The 22,229-nt window shown below is 38.5% G+C and overlaps 1 protein-coding gene and 1 long non-coding RNA gene across 3 annotated transcripts in view; one reads left to right on the top strand and one right to left on the bottom strand.

Moving 5' to 3' along the window:
• The window catches only part of LOC110838089 (neuroendocrine convertase 1), a 156,321-nt gene that overhangs the window by 102,714 nt on the left and 31,378 nt on the right, over positions 1-22,229 (top strand). The window lies entirely within an intron of this gene.
• The window catches only part of LOC110838094 (uncharacterized), a 34,273-nt gene continuing 18,828 nt past the window's right edge, over positions 6,785-22,229 (bottom strand). The window contains exon 3 of the long non-coding RNA XR_015534093.1: positions 6,785-7,380. This is a non-coding gene — a long non-coding RNA (uncharacterized LOC110838094). The remainder of the gene's footprint in view (positions 7,381-22,229) is intronic.

The following is a 22,229-nucleotide window of genomic DNA, read 5'->3' as shown; positions in this document are numbered from 1 at the left end:
TGTTAAGCGACGATATATTTTTCGTTCCATTATTTTCCCATAGGTGGACACAAATGTGAATTTAACTGAAACACGTCTCAAATTTATTTACTTTGAATATAAAATAGCGGGTATGGAAGCGCCTATTTGACACGCGTTTGAAACTTGAAATGTATCAAAACTGGGAAATTCCAGTCTGTACATCGTGGAAAATTCGAGAGCTGAGTCTGGCCGAATAAAATATCAAAGGTATTCTGCAGGTCTGACACGCCCTTTTAGAGGAATGAGCCATCCATGCAGTCTGTTTTTTACTCATCAGGATTTAGTTTGCTAATAGTCTGCGTTAATAGTGGATTTATATTCCAAAAATAAATTGAATTAATTTACATTAAATTAACAATACAGTTATATTAAGCATGGGACTATTTTCCGAAGACTTGCTAGGGAAAATAAGTGACGGATGTATAAGCTCTGAGAGACATGGAACTTTAATGGTAATTATATGAACTATCTAATTTAAGACTTTATAACTCAGCATTTTTTTACAGATTGTATTCATGGGTTTTGTTATGACTCTCAGAATAAACGGTAATTATTTCGTTAAACAGCAGTAATCAGTTGATGTTTGTAATGGTGAAATGTTGTGTTCTCTTTGAGGTACGGACTGAACTTTTTTTAAAATATTATTCACGTGAGCTTCGGTTTCAGAGATAAAATTTTTTATCTCCTTTTAGCGTTTATTGATTCTGTCTAAAATAAATTAACATGAAGAAATGCAGACTCTGTACAGGAACACAAAATAATTACAGTTGTTGTTAACATTTTACCATTAAACAAGTCAGTGGTCCGTCTAACCGAAACGGGAACACTTCGGTATTGTAACACCAAGTACCGTCTGTGAACTTATTATAGTCGACAATTTCCAATTTTACACTTCAAAGAACGGCGATCACTCGTGTGAATCAATTCCAATTTGCTACCACATGTTACAACAAGCTTGTTCAGTGTCGTGAAGAGTTGCCTACATGAGTCTCTGACAGGATAAAGAAGCCTGTGAGATCTCCACATATGTATGTATTGCTTCACTGTCTCAATGCAAACACCCCCCTTCGGCCCGTCGTTCCTCCACTAAAATAAAATCAGGTCACCCTCCCAATTCTCCCCCTGTAAACGAATCGTCCAACACTTCATCCCTCGGGACACTGGAGCACCAAACACAAACGCACAAATCGAATTTTTCAATGCCACCAGTAATCAATTTTTATAAGGAAGGAAGACGAACGGTGAAATAACATTAGCTCTGTCTAAACATATAAAATTCAATATCAAGAAAGAAACATTTGTTCTCGTTCATACGGTGCTTGTATTCGGGGAAGAGGGCGAGATAAGGTCATGAAAATTTAGCTTAACTCCCCCCCCCTGACGTCATTTATTATCACAAAAAAGATTTAATTATTTAATACTGTAGTGGATGTTTATCGAAGTAAACTAAAATTCACCTACACAATTAATTTTTAATGTTTATGAAAGTAAGCTGAAAATTCAGTTTTTGCAAATTATTTTTCGCAGGGATTTGAAATCATCGCAAAAAAATATGTCTGATAAGATCATTCGATCTAAATCGAACCTGAAATGGTTCGACAGTTCTTCGAAAAACTTTCAAATATTAAATTTGATTCAAATAGATATTTCAATAGGGCAGGTTTGAAGCTTCTTACACATCGAAAGAGGAAGTTTGAATTTATGAATTGAGATTTTATTTGATGACGTCATTACAATAACTAATTTTAACCACGAAGAGGTCATTCTCGAAGATTACGTTGGTGTATAAAAATTGTGAGGTGTCCGTAGGTCGAAGTGTATTCAGTCTTACATATAACAGCTTCCGACGAATGAAAATCATCTCAGGCTGTTAAATTTTTATACGTGCTGAAGAGAAACAGTTTAAATATTTTATCCGTATTCTACAGGGGTTGACTGTACGTCGTATCCGACCTGGTTAGTGGCTCCGTACGTCACAACGACTATGTGGGTACCCTGACCCCAGATTGCCACATTAAGTATGTATACGAAGGGCTGGGGGTTGGTTTAACCACTTTCTCAACCCTAGACGAGGCAATGAAGTATTGCGGCTTCTTCTAAAGAAGACTAAATAACTCAAGTGACAAGAATTACAGTTTTCACTAACAATTTAGATTTAATTAACTAAATAAATTCCACAAATTAGAATATGTCTTGAGAAGCTAATATACGGTTAGCTAGAAAAGAAATTCCCTGCTTTTTACGGAGTCAGAATGTTCATTATTATGCACACAAAAGCCCGCCATTGATCTCAGTCAACATTCTGATATTCCATTCCTTTGTGGTAAATTTTAGTATTATCTTCCCATGTAGAGCAAGGTCTGCTAAGTAATCTCTTCTTTCTATATTCCCGGATTAAAAATTCTGTATACATTTCTGCATCTCCCCATCCTTTTTGTCTAACCCACCATATCTTCCTTATTTGATTGTCATAATAATATTTGGTGAATAGCAGGAACTTACGGAGGTTCGGATTATCCAAGGGCCTGCCCTTCCTCTGACTTAAGTACGCCAACCGACAACCGAATAGATCATGTTACATTAAAAATTACTGATAAATTTTAACAACATGAAATTAATCTGCCTCTTTACTTCGCCATTCAAACTATAAAGACGCCTTAAACTTTAGCGTCACTTATAATCTGTTCATCTTCATAGCTCAAGGATGATTAACTTTTTTGTGAGTTATCTTTCCGTTGCCTTGGTTACGCCCGTCTGACTGAAACTCAAACTAGCGAACAGTCATTCAAGTGTCGGTTGCTTCTACTTTGTTCGGGTTCCGAACCAAGCGATTCCCATGAGAAGGCAGCATTCGCCGAGGGAAATTAAAAGTTTGGTCGAACACGTGAAAGAAACGAACTCAGTGCGGGTGGAACCGCGTCTGTGGGTCTACCAGCCAGCCACGACTGCTTTCAAGAGGAAAGGAGAAACACAAATTTCGTCCTACCCCCTAATTAAAATATATGTAACCTAAATCACATAGGTAAGACGATGCTACTTGTGTATGTAAAAACTTAAGTTACCCCGCCATTTAGATGGATAGGAGAGTGGAGATATTAGCTCCACATATTCATAACGTCGTTACTATATGATCAGAATAATTTTCGATTTTCAGACTAAACAAATATGCTAACTAACTTCATTTAACAGGGTTTTTCTTGTGAAGCTAAAACAATCAAAACTTCGGTTCATTATTGTGTTTATAAAAGCCCGTCACGTCTTCTTATCAACAGCCATATTGATTTTATCAGAATTCTTAGACCCCATCCTTAAAGACACTTAGAATTCCTATGCAACATCGCGGTATCGAATATTTCCCGCATAATCGATTTTAGTTCAAATATTACAATATTTTATTATCACGACAGAGGCTTAGGATTACAGAATTGTGATGGGAAATGTGAAAGATCAGAAGGAAAGAGATTTTTGTAAGAAAATAAAAATTATTGTGCTGATGATTTTTGGATAATATAATACACAATAGTTCAGGATAATCCAAACCAATATTGGAAAATCGACGTCACGCCAAGCTATGCAACGAAGCGACCTAAGGATTCAAATGCGAATTATCCCTCGCGACAAGCTGACATATTTATTTTCTTTACATGCGAAGAGTACGCCACGGTGGTCTAGCGGTTAGAACGCTGGCCTTGTAATCCTGGGGTCTCGGGTTTGATTCCCGGCAGTGCCCGAATTTATAACTTGTGTTGGGCAAGGCCGTGGTCTAGGCAACACGGAGTTTTCTTCCGGGGGCTTCTTCCTCGGTTTGTCTGTGGCATCCCAACAATTACTCCATTCACACACAGAAGAAGGCAATGGCAAAACACTTCTGGATCATCTGCCAAGAACGTATATGAAAAGGATGGAAGGATCCTGTTCATATGGACCTGTCGTCAGACAGAACACTAAATAAATATAAATAACATGCTAAGAACAGATATTACATTAATGCCTGCAATCTGGGGGAATCACTTCGTGTGGCGAAACAAAGGATGATGCCGACGACGCAAGATTTGGAGCGGAGGGGATGGAGGTAGATCGAGATGAGGCACCAGGGAATTAAAATTCACGGTGTCGTCTTGTAGGGACCGAGCCGGTGTGCCAACTTTCATCCACTTGGGAATTTTAAGTTTTTTTTCTGAACAAGTAATCAGGAGAGGCTTGTCATTATAATAACGTGCGATGCCTTTGTAAGAGAAATTAGGAATTTTTTTTTTTGCATATTTTCGGTATAGGAAACAGCAAAACGAGACAAACCAGGAACGGAATTTCACGTGCGAAAAATAAATAAACGGAAGAGATAGATTAGACGGTTATTTAACAACGCTGTTTCAACTGTAAATGTTGAACAGATGTCAAATAAAATAATCATGTTCAATCTTAAAGTTCACATTCTCGAAATGTCTCTGAATCCACTGCATTTCAGAGATTTTTCACTTAGGCTGTTGTTGCGTTTAACGGCCAAATGAAAAAGCTAAGAAAATAAGACATTCTTAATGATTTTCTGTAGATTCGTGACATTGGTTGATTCGTTATGGAAATACAGTGTTGGACATTGTTCACAGTTCGTGGAATACTTGGTATACACGACGTTTCGGGAGTTACCTCTTCAGGAGACCGGCATTCGCTGTACTTAAATATATTTTGTCACTAATAATAAAAACACCTTGTTCAATTACTTACGCCTGTTTTACATGGAGTTGGCTGTATGTCCACATGTACAGAGAAGGGATTCATTATGCACTTGAAATCAGAGGGGAATGTTCGATGATAAAGCGGCAGATGTTGTTCTGAGGCAGATCTCCTCCCTTAACTAGCTTTTCATCCCTACTATAAAATTCACATTTCGCAGGGCACTACTATAGAGAGACATAAACTTATTCAGTGCATTATCCATTCGAAAATGGGGCCAAATAGTACCGTATCCGGGTTAAGTGTGTACTAAAACTTTCAGTTAATTGCTTTGAACCAGTACGGTTATCATAATCAGCAAGAACATTGTAACCTACTAAAGATTCAATCAGCAACCCATGATAGAAATTACCCTTGGTTATGCTTCGTGTACGTGAATGTTGGAAAAATAGTAAAATTCCGTGAAATTTCGGGTCCTCGCGGAGGCAAGTATGAATATTAATGTCTTCTGGGATATCGCACCGTGGCCTACATTTCAGAGGTGCTTCCTAGTTCCGTCACCAGAACACTCAACGCCCTGATGATAGAGGCAGTAAACGCCTCTGAAACGTCGGACAATTTGAGACGAAGCCCGAAGGACATATCCCGTTGCCACTTCGTTCACCGCAAATCCCAGACTGATTGCCGTTGGATCAAACCCGGGTGATGATGGCCAGCGACAAGTACCTGAGCTATGACACAGCCAAAAATGTAACTTAGCAGAAGGGAACGAGACCTTTTACATATGAACAAGGATGAAAGTAGAATATTCACTCATAATTTATGTAGATTTTTATGTTTCAAATACGTTGACCGCACTGTGTTTAAAACAAAAGAATCTAATTCAACAATAATATCTAAATATCTGATTTTATTCAAACAGAAGACGCTTGTATTTTCGTGTATGAGGCAGAGAGCCAATGTAGCGATACATTGTGTTTGCACAAAGCAAGGGCAGCGTAATTAGGCACATGGAACTCCTAACAAAGCGCTAGATAATACACCAGGCACAGTAGCTACTGTACTTGAAATTAAACGGTCTATACTTTATTATTCATTAGCAATCCAGGATGTGCGAGGGATGAGGATAGAGAGAAAGCCAAGGGAAGAAGACAAGTGAAAGGGAACGTTATTCTAGAAAAGCAATTAGTCTCAAAGATAACGATTTCTCTCCGAAGTTAATTACATGGTAAGCGTTGACGAATCGGGAAACTGTAACAAACGAAACAAGCATAACCTCTCTGTAATTCTTTTTAAAATCAACTACAAGTCAGCGATTCTTTACTCATTTTAATTGTTAAATTCCTAAAGTTTCTTGAAAACATATCTGAGAACAGGTACTTCCATTTACGATGGCTAAGAATTGCTGATAAGTGTTCATAAATGTTAATTAAATACGTAACTGCCCTGAGTAAGAATTCTTCTTGAAAATAGAATTTTTCACCTAGCCTTCTACTGCAAGATTTGCTTTAATATTATTCTCCTATTTAAGATTAGGACTTCCAATCAATGGCGCTTTACTTACAAGTTTTCTAGCTAATATTTTGTATGTAATTTTCATGTTTCGCATGGCCTATCCATCTAATGTTTGGTATCATTAACACTAACATCTTGTGGTGAAGATTACAAACTACAGCAACATGACGTCATCAACTCGGTCTGCAATCAGTTGTTCAGTTAAAAGTCTACAAAGTGTAACTGCAGTAACAACTAAGATGCAAAGATAATTCAAAGTCAGTTTCCTTCTTAAAAAATCTTAATGCTGAAGCAGAAATAATCTTAATGACCTACCATCCTATTAAATGCGTTTCAAAGTGACCAATTTATATTATACGATTTTAAATCTTTGAGGTCGGATATTCAGGTCGATAATTCACTATTGAATTTAAAATTCTATCGTGTTTCTGAATGTATTAGTGAATTTCGAGAGTTTTTTTTTTTGGTCACAGATAATTGTGTACTGTAAGATTATAATGTATGTCTAAGTAGGGGGGGGGGGTTAACAAGCGTAGTTTAATAATCTTGTATTCAATATAAAGTGTTAAAAGTGACATAAATGAATGCTAATGTATTTTAGTACAATTTTTCTCTATATCTTATCTTCGTCATTCTATTTGCATCGTGCGAGATATTTGGGCCCTAATCCTGAAAGAGCATTCTGTGGACTAACAAGTTGCATTGTATACACGGTGACTAATGTGTTTTCTTACCGCGGCTCTGAAATATAAAATAACAAAGTTGTCACATTTGTAAAGAAAGTTATTTTTTTTTCTTTATTTGTTTTTTTATATCCTGCAGTGCAAACTCTGCTCATTTTTAAATAAGGTTAGTAATTTTCTTGTTATTTGAATGCATACGAAAGGCGATTGTCCAAGGCGCTCCTTCAGGGTAAGAGGACAGACGAATGACAGAACGGAGGTTCCAGCAAATACGCAGTGATTTCCACAGAGACATTATGAAGGGTTCGTACTTGATTCATCTCAACTCCAGCATCCACGCCACATGAGGATTTATCATTCCTCGTCAGTAATTTGCGTAGACGTGGTTGCGATGATTAATTTTAATAGCAGTAACTCTCCAGATAACGTTCTTTGCCTCTTTCGCTAATTACCTGTTTCATTTCTGTAATGTTTTGTGTTTTGCCCAGATCTGTAAAAGAGGAAAACCACAACTTGTTAATCGAGAGTACAAAAATGAAAACAATTATATGCAATAAACATCAGTCTTGTTAAAATTTAATTTTCCTACGTCCGTAAAAATTATAATCATAATTATTATAAGATACGAGGAGGAAAATTTAAATTATAAATGTTACCATTCCATGTAAAACCTTCAGAAAACATAGTAACTGAACTCATGGCTCAATGTTCCATGGCACGCGTGGTGTATCCTGATAGGTTAGTTTATACGTCAAATGATTAAATTCTGTGGATTTACGGTTATAAAAGATCTGGAAGGGAAATAGGACAAGGAGAGCGAGAAACGACAACTACTGCAAAAGAGAAACTCAAATTGGTTTTCTCCAATCCCTTTGAAACCAAATTATTTTCTCCATTTCCTCTTGAACCATAAAGAGAACGTTTCTACGACAGATCTCGTGTACAAACTGCACACGTATCCAAGCAATTAAATGGCATTTCATAAGTCTGCAATAGCACCCGACAGATGGCATTCAGATCAGGACACGACACAACGACCATTTCCGGCATTCGTCTCACTTTTTATTGGCTCCTAAATTATAAATTACAAACACGTTTAAAGTAAGGTGTTTGTCTTGGCATAACATGTTCGACATTCAGTGACATCTAAATCTGGACGAACATAGCTGATAATTTAGTCATGATATTTTCAATAATAGCAATTCATTTATCAAGATTTGTAGTACGAACACAGGATTATATCCAACTGATTCTGCGCCCTTCAGAGTAGCCGATATTATTTGTCAGATGTAAATTACAAATAAGAATAAAGACGTAATCATCTAAGTATGTGCATGTCTAACATATTCTCTGTTGAAGATTTCCGTCTTCTGGGTTGTTGCGCTGTGTAGTCTGGTCGATGTTAACCAACGTTTCAGAGGTCATACTGCCTCGCCCTGATGACGGAGGCAGTATGACCTCTGAAACGTCGGTTAACATCGACCAGACTACACAGCGCAACAACCCAGAAGACAGAAATCTTCATACTCATCGCCCTGATGATGGAGGCAATATGACCTCTGAAACGTTGGTTAACATCAACCAGACTACACAGCGCAACAACCCAGAAGACAGAAATCTTCATACTCACCGCCCTGATGATGGAGGCAGTATGACCTCTGAAACGTTGGTTAACATCAACCAGACTACACAGCGCAACAACCCAGAAGACAGAAATCTTCATACTCACCGCCCTGATGATGGAGGCAGTATGACCTCTGAAACGTTGGTTAACATCAACCAGACTACACAGCGCAACAACCCAGAAGACAGAAATCTTCATACTCACCGCCCTGATGATGGAGGCAGTATGACCTCTGAAACGTTGGTTAACATCAACCAGACTACACAGCGCAACAACCCAGAAGACAGAAATCTTCATACTCACCGCCCTGATGATGGAGGCAGTATGACCTCTGAAACGTTGGTTAACATCGACCAGACTACACAGCGCAACAACCCAGAAGACAGAAATCTTCATACTCACCGCCCTGATGATGGAGGCAGTATGACCTCTGAAACGTTGATAAACATCGACCAGACTACACAGCGCAACAACCCAGAAGACAGAAATCTTCATACTCACCGTTATGAGAACCTCAAGTCTTACATATTCTGTGTTGTTTTCTTGTAAAGTTAAACTGATCATTGCCACTGACTGCCCTCTTAAAGTAAACACATTTTAAAGCTACAGATGTAACATATTCGAACACCACTATGGCATCATGTGTAGGGAACCATACCCCAACTCTGGAAGACTTCCGCCTTAAAACTGCAACCCTGCAACCGTTTGATAACTGGGCTACGCCGTGTAACATAACAGTAGGCAATCCGCCCTGCACAAAGTGACCCTACTTGATGTAGGATTTCTCTATTGTTCCTCAGATTACACTGCATTGTGGTTATCGACGCGTCTCGTGTGACAATTATTATCATCCGCGAGCTGTTGTCATGGAAACAGAATCTCTCTATCTCCCTTTGCACCCTGCGCGGTCTTGCCCTCCTGCAACGGATAACAGACAGACGCTGGAACAAACTCGGTTCCAGTCACTCGTCTGCGTGCCTCCTCTCTGGAACCAGTCATTGAATTGATGGAAAACAATGACACGATGACGCTTACATGTGTACACGCCAAAATGACGAGCTCTGTTTCCGTCTTTTTTACCTCGATTCGCCTTGTGAAGTCACGGAGCTTGAGACAGAATGTTAGCATGCACAAGCTGTTTTTATCCGGACCGCTAGAAAGTCATACGTGCTACTTTTTTAGCATTGTCATCATTCTTATCCCCATCATCATCATTATCAATGCGTTTATCCATCTGAGAACACAGTCACTTGTTTCCTTGGTGACGATATTATTATTATTATTATTAGTGTTCTGTCTGACGACAGGTCCATATGAACAGGATCCTTCCATCCTTTTCTCGGACTGGGACCTGTTCATATACGTTCTTGGGAGATGATCCAGAAGTGGTTTGCCATTGCCTTCTTCTGTGTGTGAATGGAGTAATTGTTGGGATACCACGGAGAAACCGGGGAAGCCCCCGGAGGAAAACTCCGTGTTGCCTAGACCACGGCCTTGCCCAACACAAGTTATAAATCTGAGCACTACCGGGAATTGAACCTGAGACCCCCCAGGGTTACAAGGCTAGCGTTCTGACCGCTAGATTAAAATTAGACCGCATAAAAATGAGCCAAGCGTCATTTTTTTTTTCCAAGTGCTAAATAGAGTGTTTTAACATCAGGATTGTTGTTACACAAACCGAAGAATACTGAAAGGAAATGAAAGTTTAGCAGAAATTTCATCTCTAAAGATGACCGAATGTTAACGTGACGCGATACGGAATACAGAGGAAAGCGATCAGAGGGCTGCAGCCTGCACAAATAAGAAATGTGCAGTCATCAATCTTAGGAACTCGCATTCCATCTTGTCTTCTTCCATCAGATGCTGTCACAAATATCAGTCACAGGAACAAAACTTTCAACGGGATTTTCTGCCAGATATGTCTTCTTAAATCTACAGGCAGAGTCCACGATATCATAAATCACTCCAGATGAATGTTAAGATGATATTCGACTCGTAAAAATCTCTTTCGAGTTAAGACGTGGACTGGAGAAGGGAAGAAATTGTGTGCTGTATTATAAATTTGGTTCATACTTGAGGAAAACTGCACAAGATAAAGAATTTAAAACACATTTGCGAGCACTATTTGAAACGAGACAAAACATATTAGAGCTTCAGTTATGCTGCGTATTAATACCTGAAGTTTACAACTGTTTTTCTTTTTCAAGGGACGCACGGAAAACTTCTATACTGATAGATTTTACCTTGTTTTCTCCAGACAGATGCTCAAATAGTACCTTTAACTAGGATTCTACGACTTCCTTCTACATCCTTTCCAGTTCATCATTCATAATTACCCCATCATTCGACGCTACTAACAGCGTCGTTAAATAAGCCACAAATAAAATATTTGATAAGAAAAGCTAAGAAAATTTCGTCATGGAATTTATAAAATTCGAGATGTTACTCCATTGGAGACAGTCATAATACATGAGCCCTACGCATAAACAATATTGTTACTAATTACCATCCTAAAGTCTCCCCTCTAATTCTGTCCTTAATAATGACCAGCTGAAATTGCCTGGGAATCTCCTAAAAACAAAATGCTCTCTGTCTCTAACTTCTTCTTCATAATTTCCTCTTTGGTTATTTTTCTACGCTCCTTTCTAATTCCCTTTCTTTAGGATTCAAAAGTTTAACTAATGACAACACAAGTTACCACTATGGGCAAGAAGACTTTCTCTCACGAGTTTTGTTCATATTAATTATTTGCTTTCGTATCAGCATGAGAGTGAAGTAGGGAATTTTGTCGGCGCACGATGGCAGAATGTACGATACTGGACAGACTGCTCTCAGCACCAAAATTGCGAGTTTCTGTAACAAACGCTAGAATCGCAGAAACTAATAACGCGAGGCAACTCCCTGAAACTCGCTTTCCCTAATTAGCCAGGTCCCCATCTTAAACTCGAGGCAAATGAGCATAACAAAACTACGAGAGAACGGCAACGCGCAAACTCTGTGGGCGAGAAATGAAAAGTCAGCTTCAGAACGAAGCCGCGGGGAAGGCTAGCTCATCGATTACCACATAAAATAACTTTTGTTTGGATCTTCAAAAACGACAGAAGTCTCTCATATGTAATGATCCTTGAGAATGGAGGTCGATTACTTTATAAAGTTTACAGCTTTCTAAAGACGATTTTTTTTAAAAAAAAATTTAACAAGGGTATTGGAAAACTGGGTCTTTTTCTTGATTTCACTAATATGAGTTATTTGATTAGATATTCATGTCCACAATGAATTATCGTTCAGCGTATCCATGCCTTTTTCTGTGTAACTTGAATTAATGAACTCAAGTATCACACAGACAGACTTTGTGGCTCACTGCCGATTATCTGAGGAACTTTCCTCAATTAGGGTGCAGTTAGTAAACCATTAGAACAGTTCGTTACGAGAAATGAGACCCTGTCCTTTTCCTTCCACTTGCTTCTGGGATATTAATGGAACCATTACCTTATTAAAACAACCTTTCAAGACAGAAAAATCAAGGTTATAAACATTAAATAGGACAAGACTTTGCAGTCAGTCAAATATTTAGTATTTATTTGTATTTGGTACATTTTCAGTGTCAATAATTTGTATCGAAACGTTGCAATGACTGGTTAGAATCCCTGGTTCAAATCTAAGCCCGGAGATCAGCTATCTTGGCTGAGGAGTTTTTGTAGTTTTTCTCAGTTCCTCCAAGTAATTGTCATAATATTACCTTAAAATAGGCCTTGAGTGCTACTTACACGTAATTTCCAATTCATTATTTTTAATTTCCCTTACATTTGACGCAGTATAACTGACAGCGTTGTTAAATAAAACATAAATAGTCTAAGTAAACTTTTTTTATATAGACGCGTTCTTCTACATTTCAGTGATTTTCTTCGTTTAGAAACTCAAAATTTTGAAGTTATTTTCTAACAGGTTCATTAAATACACAGTATATTCTGTGCCTGTTGTTTTGTGGGTCTTCCGCCCTAAGAAAGGAACAGAGATTGGCAGTATTTAAGAATAAAGAATAATATTTGGATAAAAGTAGAGGGTAGCAACTGTAGGAAAAATTTCATGTACTTGTAAACTTCACTAAATAACTAAGAACTATGAGACAGCTGGAAAAAAAACACATAAAATTTCAAATCGAAAAACGTAGCTTCTTGAAAGACCTACGAGTAGGTGGTAAAAATATTTAAATCGATATTATAATTAGCTGTGAGACTGTCAACTAGGTCGCGATATACTGGCCGGAAGTTGTGAAAAATGTGAGGAAAAATGGGATTTCATAAAAACGGTGAAGATAAACTATTATCTTCTCCTCAATAATGACTCTCTTCCGTTGAGGAATTTTAAAGTGGTTTACTGCAAAACCACATGGATTACCACTGGCGCAAAATTGAAGTGATCATTAACTATGTTTCAAAGCAGAATACAAAAGCATATAAGTCTGTGTACAAATACAAAATGACAGTATCTGAGCGGCCAGATTTATTATTATTATTATTACGACAATTTAGATAACAATCTTAAAGAAGCTGGTATCTAAAGTAGGAATATGTTTACATGTTTGGCAAAATACTGCCTTAATAAATGCTTATGGGTGGTTGGTGAGACGTTTAGTTCTCTTATGACCCTTTTGTATGCATTAATGTTACGAGTTTTATTATACTGGTCAGCTAATTGAACGATGCGTTCATTTACTTAACTCACTTTAAGTACCTTATATCGTACTGAGCATGCAGTCGTTACACACTTGGCCTCGTGGAAATTGCTCTGCTCTTTGGAGCTGAGATTATGTTTGCGCTAAAGACTTCATTCACGTTTATATCAGAGCCTGAAACTGTTATAATGAATTTAGTATGTAGCTCTAATAAACAAAGAGGGAACAAAAAATGACAGTAATTTTTCTGCTTTAACTAACTCCATGGAAGATGACGTTCCTTAAAAGTTTAGTTTCTTAAATAGTCAAGTGGTCCATATGGTTTATTAAGGGCACTGGGATATATTTCCCGGGAGGTAAATCGGCAGAAACGTGAAGCTGACCAGTCACTTCCATCCAGTGTTCATATCAAGAAAGAGTGGAACTATACCTCCACATCCCAATACGTCTTCATGACGTGGTGTTTAATAAGTACCGGGCATAACTTTACCTTATATTATGTTACCCAAATATGATTAATTACAAATTATTTCTGACTCTTTGCAATGTGATAGTAGTGTGATTAGTTGTAAAACAATATATTTTACTTGCAATAAATGAACATAAAGGCAAATTAAATATGAAAAAAATTAAAAAATTTGCATATGGAAAATATGACTATCCTAGATTTTAATGAATGTTCCCAATTTTACTAATTAATTCAATAAATAAATAAAATATTTACATATACTGTTCTGTGCTACTGTGTGGTGCTCTAGGGAATAAACAGGGGATATCTCGTGCACGGATTTCAGAACCTGGTTATACTCTTGACCTATCGGAGGGTTGTTTCAACGATAAACTGAGAAAATGGTGTCGGGGAAATAAAGCGAGAGTAGAAAATGATGGCTCTGCGTGACTAAGGAGAGGCTCGCTTTATAGGCATCTTAACTGAAAGACGAATCTCAAGACGCGATGAGCGTGTTTGGGGTTGTTTAATGGGGAGAAGAAAATGTTACAAGGAAATGGTAGGGGCCGGGGGTGGAACCGAGTGACTCTTCAGCTCAACGCCATCAAAATCTTTTAGAGGGCCGTCTACTGCCAGATTAACAACTTCCTCATTAGCGAAGCTGTCGAACTCCTTAACCTGTCTGTATCTTGCGCTGTCCTAGAGAGGCGAGACTTTCATGATACACGCCGGGTGACAACGAGGCTTCCTGAGTCCCACTGTCGCCGCAAACTGATGACCCCTCGAAGCAGCGTTGGCTGACAGTCGCGGACATTAAAGGCGTTTCCCAATGACGTCTCGCGTTTCTTTTCGCTTAATTTTGAGTCTTCTTTCGGCGTCTGGATTATTATCATCGCGACGCTAGACGTCGGCTTACCAACGTCCTGTCTTCCCGATGCTAGTGTTCTGAATGATCGGACCTACGATTATGTTTCGGGCAATAAAGATCAATAATAAATTTAAACAAAAATCGAATTTCTCAGTAGTATCACTTCGAGCCGTCTGCAAATATAAAAAAATAAAGTAGCATCCACTCGTACCGAGTATCTGGCAGTTAGAATAAATCAGAGACACCCTTCAAATATCTACCACTGTAAATAATGATTGTTAGAAATATCTGTGTAGAGGCGAGGATCAGAAGATACTCGTACAAAAATAAGGTGGGAACTGCGGTCTACTGTGTCCAACGGGAGGAATGCTTTCCGTAACGTAATGTCACCACCATGCATGATATTGCTTTTTCAGTCTCGAGATACAGAACGACACGTTCCGCTCAATAACGGAGCATGTACCACAGACCAAACTACTGTACGATATGAATATTCGATCCTGGGTTGACTAATTGAAATGATGAGGTATCTTCCTTCCCGATGCAGCAAGATATTTTATTTGTGGTTGAAATTTAACACGCCGATAAACCCAAATTTTAAACACCCAGTAACTATAAAAACATTTTAGAATATTACCGTTTACAGTCGTAACATCAGATGTCATCTTGGCGTTTGAGGAATGGTACAAAACTTAACGGATGCAAAGTCTGTAAGGCGACATCCCGAGCTATTTGTGGAAGGGGGCAGCTAGGAAAATCAAGTCGGAGGGAAATGTTCCGTGAACCCGAGTGTGTCACAAGCGTTTGATGAGAACTAAATATTTTTTTTCGAAAAAAGTGGCCCGAAAAAGCCGGAGTGTTCTATATAACGTTCGATATTTAGGCCTTAACCCGGCAAACACCCGAATATTATCTGTGCTACCAGGCCCATACAGACCTCTACCTACACACATCCACTATATACACCGTGTCCCAAAAATATGTATACACGCATTCAGTAAATTAAATAAAGACAATTTAATAAACATACGTCACCACTGGAACTTAGTGAATTAGCTAATCCAGTGTAGGTTTTTAGAATGATAACTGTTAGATTCATGTGTCACAGTTGTGTCAATTGACTGACAAGCGGCCACTCAACCTGCTGTTGTGTTTACATATTTTTGGGACACACTGTATATGGCTTGTAGCTTCAGGGGACACTGAGTATGACGAACGAAAGCCTGGCATTTTTACATCGATCGATAACTGGTATCTTAATTAAATTTCATTCGCTTCTCCAATAATAACACAATTACGTAACATAGACACAACCAGACACCCCCTAGATCTACAGTTACAAACGGATTACAATGTAAGGAAGTAACCATGTTTTGTACTGGCGTGAACTTAGGTTTCTCGCCCTGAGGGAGAATCACAGATGGAGGGTTAAATCGGGGAGCTGGGGAAAATACCTGGACATAGAAGGGAGGAAGTCACAGTTGGGTGGAGAAAACTGTTTAACGAAGAGCTCTGTAATTTGAACTTTTCAGCAAACATTATTAAGCTGATAATATGAAAAATGATAACATATGCATCACCCACGGTAGGGGTGTAAGGACGTGCATACAAAATCTGAACCGAAAAGATTATTTGGAAGACAATGGTAGAAAACAGGGCGTGGACCTGATTTATTTGGCTCAGGAGAGGGTCCTGTGGCGGGCTTTTGACACAACGGTAATGAACTTTCAGGTTTTTATAGAAAGCGGGAAATTGCCTCTCTAGCTCGACGAGTACTAGCTTCTCATTAACGGCTCAACTCTAAGGAGTTACTTAAATAAGAGAACAGTTGGTTTATGTATTGCAGCCCGTGCGGACTGTAATTAACACTGCGACAGTGACATATGTCACTCTTCCCAGGAAAGGTTAAAGTCCGTCCTCTGTGATAGGGTTACCTCTACACTGCAGTCAAAATGCAAGGGATACTCGAAAGTGATCTTTCGCAACCCTCCCCTATATTGGGTGTCAACTCAGCCTCCCCTGCCTAGCATCATCATCACAGGCCATAACGTCATCACAGTTTCTCGTTTTAAGGGGAAACACGTTATCACATACGAACAGACTCATATATGACTCTCCGCACGTTTTTTTTTTCTCTCTCAGAATATAACGATTTCATCGGTTGAACTATTTTATTTTCGTATATTTCAGGTTCCTAAAAGATCTCACGGTTCAACATTGGTAGGAAAAATACAGATTTTTTTCTATTACCATCATTTGCTAATTTTTCACAACACATTTACAAATCACTGACTAACCAATATTTTCATTTGTCATTATAATGATCGTATTTAATTTTATTTAAATTTCAAACACACTGCTATTAATCAGTCATGCTTCGTTCTTTTCCTTACCATACATAAATAAGCCTGACCTGTGGCCATTAATTCTTTAGTCTGCAGTAACTCCTCTAATTATAATGTAGAATAATTGCTATTTTCTTCAGATCGTGTGCTTAATATTTGTGATATACTTTAATTTAAATTAATAGTTTATATTCCTTCCTCAATTTGTGTATGTAGCACTTTTGTCAGAATGTTGCGTCTAACAGAAAAGGCTTGCTGCCTCCATCATCACACTTCATCGCCCTGACGATGGAGGCAGCAAGAATCTCTAGTCATTTTTATCCTAGCAGCCACGAGAAGCTCAAATCTCACCTGTACTCCACTGGGGTATACTATTTCACTCTTGAAGTAACTGTAGAAGTAAGCTAATAGCAGGTCTTTCAATGAAAAGCGAAACAAACATATAACATTAATAGGCTTCAAATGTGTATTTTTCTACTCATTATTCTTTCAAAGATCTTTTGTGGTCGGTGTAAGACTTACAAGAACATGAGCCTGCTTTAATTCGTTGCTTAAAGTTGCAACTTTGAATTCTAAACACCTGCTCTCCTCATTTTAAAAGCTTTCGCGTTCTAGAGACTTCAGAGCTGAGATCAAGTGTGTGTTCTATCACAACCACGTCTTTAACAAGACGAACTACAAGACAAGAATCTGCTTCGTCAGCGTGGACTGACGTCTGCAAACTTTTATTGCGCAGAAGAAATCTCTTACCACATCCAGAGTTGATGTGACAACGAACATGTGCCCACGACTCTGACTTCGATTCTGCTACGAGCAAAGAGAATATACGAGACGATAGTGCTGCCTCCATCGCCCTGACGATGGAGGCAGCAAGGACCTCTTTAAACGTCGGTAAGCTTCCGAAAGTCTACACGCTACAACAACCCAGAAGACAGCCGTCTTTAAACCTATAATTCTTGAAAGCACATAAGACTACTGACTCTTCAAATAAAACTACGAACTTGTTTAACACTTTAAAGCGCAGTGGTAAGTATATGTACCATATGCTTTAATAATGTACAACTCTGCATTTCGCTCTCAGAGTGTATTTATTAGTTTAATAATATTATTCTCAGTGTAACCAGTTATTATTTCTGTAAACAGCATCAAACAGCTGATTTTTGCCAATGCTGAAGTTTTCTCATTTAGGTGGGAACCGAATATTTGTAAATATAAAAGACGTGTTTCGGCTTTAAATGTTTAAAATACATGTAGTGTGAGTACATGGCATGGCATTGCATTCCATTTCAGCGTGCATCAGACAGCCTTTCAGATAGAACTTTCACCCGTATGGTGCCTTTACTGCCAGGGTATTAGTGTCAGAGTGCTGAACAAGTTATTTTATAATTTTGACACATGGTGTCAAAACGATCCTTTCAGTATGTACTTTTGTGACACTTCCATGTTTGCATTAACCATACACACAATGCCAAATTACGTGTTCTATAATCCCTTCCATTTGTTTGTCCCCGTAATAACACTTCTGAATGCCGGATAACGGTGTTGATAGGCAGGTAATACCCGTTAATATGGATATTGATTTAGAAGGATTATGCAATGGGGAGTCAGTTTAAAAGTACGGTAATCAAAGAATGGAACGAAAAGTGCTCAAACAACCATTGTTCGAGACTCAAACCATTGAGGGCCGTGGAAGTGGGTTCTGTTAACGAATTCATGCGCCCACCACCAGAAAGTTTGTGGAGTAATGTCGGGATGTCCAGTGACTATGATATTCGTCCATCACTCAGTTGATGGTGTTGTGTGCCTAGTTAATGACTTAATTCACGTAATGTGATGGAACAGACCACGATGAGAGACAGTGATTGAGTTGGATATCATGTACGATAAATTAGCAGTACCACGGGAAGTGATTCTCTAATTTGATTATCAAGACCATAAGAAATCATATTTAAAATAACCAGTAATTGTATCCACTGAAATTTCTCTGTAGCATCGCATTTCAGTGCGCGTTAGTTCAAAGGATTAACGTCTGTAAGCAATTATATCAACTTCCAGTTTACATTGAAAATCATATAAAACCCCTAAATATAAATTAAATTCTTGATACTTAAATCAGGTGGTACGTAAATTACCACTAGGCGTTAAAGGATTAAACCAGACTTTTAGATTTGGTCGTCAAACATTTCACTTTTATGCAGACCGTCCTCAGAAGACATTCAGCCAACCAATGGGGCGTGTCCCAAGATTCAAAATCCTGATATGCAGTGCCAGGCCGCACAGAACAACATCATAGCGAAACATCCTCACCATTAGCAAAATTTACTGCCCTGGACGACGAAAAATTGTAATCGGCTACCGGACCTCTCACACCCCCGCCATTAAAATTGCGTCTGACTTCACATTTCGTAGAGCACGTGACTGTTCGTTGCGTGATACGCAGGGGACAGGACGAGTTGAGAGTCCAGGCGTGGGATATTGTTGGAAAGTTTCCAAATCTCGTAAAAATCCATTCGACCAAATCGAGAGCCTCGGAGAAAATGGAGGAAGGGGATATTCGGACCAGGACGCCGTTAGTGCGGGGGAAATGGAAGCTGAATGAGATCAGGAGAGGAGACAGACCAGTTGTACCATTTCTCTCGACCATTCTCTATATCTCTCCCTCGAAAACAGAGCAACTGTGACCGTTAGAATTGGGCCATCACTCCCCTTAGAAGAGGGGCGAAGTCAGACCTGAGTCTCATACCAATTCTGCTGACACCCTGATTATAACCTAACCTAAGTTAGCACCTTCTTGCATTTGTTTCAGTACATTTATGACAGTTACATTATTTTGTCATAGCACTGCAGTCACTTGTAACATGTTTCGACTGTTACTTAGTCATCCTCAGGTTGATTTTACGTTGTTTTGTTTATATAAGATGTAGCACTATCTACGTTGATATGCTGGATTTCAAGAAGGCAATAAAATGTATAGACCATATTTTATTATAGGGCATAACGTATTTTTAAGTCTGAATGGAAAATTTCGGATTTTAATACCACTATCTCAACTCTTTTTCCAAGTTATATTTTAATTAAAATTACGCATTTAAAATTGAAACCGTGATATAAAACAATAAAATATCTTTCAGATTACGATCTTACTGAACCTGATACCGCGTAGACTGAACTTCCTACAAGACGGCATGGCGTCACAACCCACATCACAGTATGAAAATCTCAGATGTCATATTAAAAATCTTATCGTAAGAAAACCTCATCAGTCTTCTGCAAAATCCATTGCATATCGTCAAACTTATTCACAAATATTTCCAACTTTCATCACATGTATCTCATTCCACATCCCCCAATGAAAAACACATACAAATTCACGTGCAATCGAAGATCAGAGATAAACTCTGTTACGTACAAACACAGATATATACTGGTACAACGAAAGACGTCGTTTGACTTATTCGAGTTATAGGTCAGAACGCTATCATTTCAAGGTATATTTTCATCCTGGAATTTACCTTCAAGAACCGAGGAAACCTACGAGAAATCTTAATCTGGGTCGAGACTTGAACTCGGGACCTCCCGAATACGAATCAGGTCCCAACTACTCGCCCACATAATTGTGAACAGGAACAAAGTAATTTAATATTTAAATGGAAAAATCCCGTCTATTAGACTAAACATTGTACTCACTTTTAATAACATGATTTGAAGCTTGTAGGCATTAATAAATGTCGGGGAAAATTGCTTATCACACGAAATCCACAGCGTAATAACGCGTACCTACATTTGGAACGAAGCCGACAAATAACAAGGGAAGACTGTAAGCCCGTGGATAAACAAAGGGGTGTGAAATGGGCCGATAACAGTGTCAAACAGGACACAATTCGTACACATACTGTGAATTCTAAACAGTTTGCGCTATAAACAAGGAGGAATTTATGGCATGCTATAGATGCAGTGTAGGCGAGGCCCCCTTGTATCCACACTGACATTGATCCCTGCTGCGAAATCCACTTGCGACTTTTCAGTTGTTAAGCCTGGCAGTCGTATTGACTAATGCGTATGATAACAGATTTGTATCCTGATCAGAATTACGTGATCGCTGGTTAATACTTTGCAGGCAGATAACTTAACGTACGGAAACAATAAAGTTCTCTTTTTACCGACTGAGATAAATATGGACTTGGCCCAAGTTATGATACCCAGTGATCTGAGATTCGAACCTGGGACTTACGCGGATATGCTAACAATAAGTTTTTTTTTTTTGAGGTTATGTTTCTGACTGGTCAGTGAAATGTGGAGGGCAAAGGACTGTCATGAACTACCTCTCCCCTGTGGACGTCAGCATGTCGACTTGGTTAATCCTGTTTCAGTAACTCAGGGTCGCCGTGACGTCATATGGCGTCACGTCCGGTCAGACACGATGGTCTCTCCCTCAGCATGTGTGCGCACATTTCCGGAAGATGAGCGGCTGGTTTATTACTACTTATATCATTTTTTAAAAAATTTTATTCTCTGGGCTACGGCTACATGAGAATTTCATGCACACCGGCGGTTGCAAAATAACAACAAATGACGGGCGGTTGAACATGCATTTAGCAATTTACTATTTTGGAATCGAGTAGCAAAGTCCGAATGTTAAATATTAATTAATCAATCATAACCGAGTGTTATACAAGTTGAATGGGTGATATTTTTTTCCATTAAATGAAACATATCACACATATTGAGGCCCATATGTTTTCTAAATATAGCTGTCTTCTGGGATGATTGGCAGTGTAATCTGCTGGATAATGACCGACGTTTCAGAGGTTACTAATGCCTCCAAAACCACGACTTACAGTCACAAGACAGCCATCCTCAAACTCATCGCCGTGAGAATGTGAAATCTTTCATATGTTTTTTTTTTAAATATTGTTTCTGTTTAACTTCAGAGCCGGAATTAGCTACAGATTACTGAAAGAAAAAAGTCTTTCCAATGAGACTGTGGTCTATAGTCCTATAGTCCTCTGCCTCCACGTGGTGAATGTCTAACGCGGTACAGAGGCTCTCAAGCAATGCTTTAAAATAACATTTAATTGGGAACACGTCGATTGCCTGTAGGTTTCCATTTTCACACCTAAAAAAACTTCCATATCGGTAAAGAATTAAACATATTTAAAAACTGTGTATCATGTACCCCAGATGTAGGAAGCAGTGGTTTTACGGTCAGTAAATTTAAACCATAAGATTATAAATCCATTAACAGCGTTTCCATATTGACAGTTAGGTATATAAGCTAATAATTTACGCATAACACATATAAACAGTCGTAAACATTATCCTATTATTATATAAGATTAGAACGGGTTAAACTCGAACAGAAGACAGATCAAATAATCG

The sequence above is a fragment of the Zootermopsis nevadensis genome, unplaced genomic scaffold (assembly GCF_977971745.1).
Source record: "Zootermopsis nevadensis isolate Lab colony 2312 unplaced genomic scaffold, Znev_1.0 Znev_ptg000008l, whole genome shotgun sequence".
In the NCBI taxonomy this organism is placed as follows: domain Eukaryota; kingdom Metazoa; phylum Arthropoda; class Insecta; order Blattodea; family Termopsidae; genus Zootermopsis; species Zootermopsis nevadensis.
This window is presented reverse-complemented; position numbering and strand designations above follow the sequence as displayed.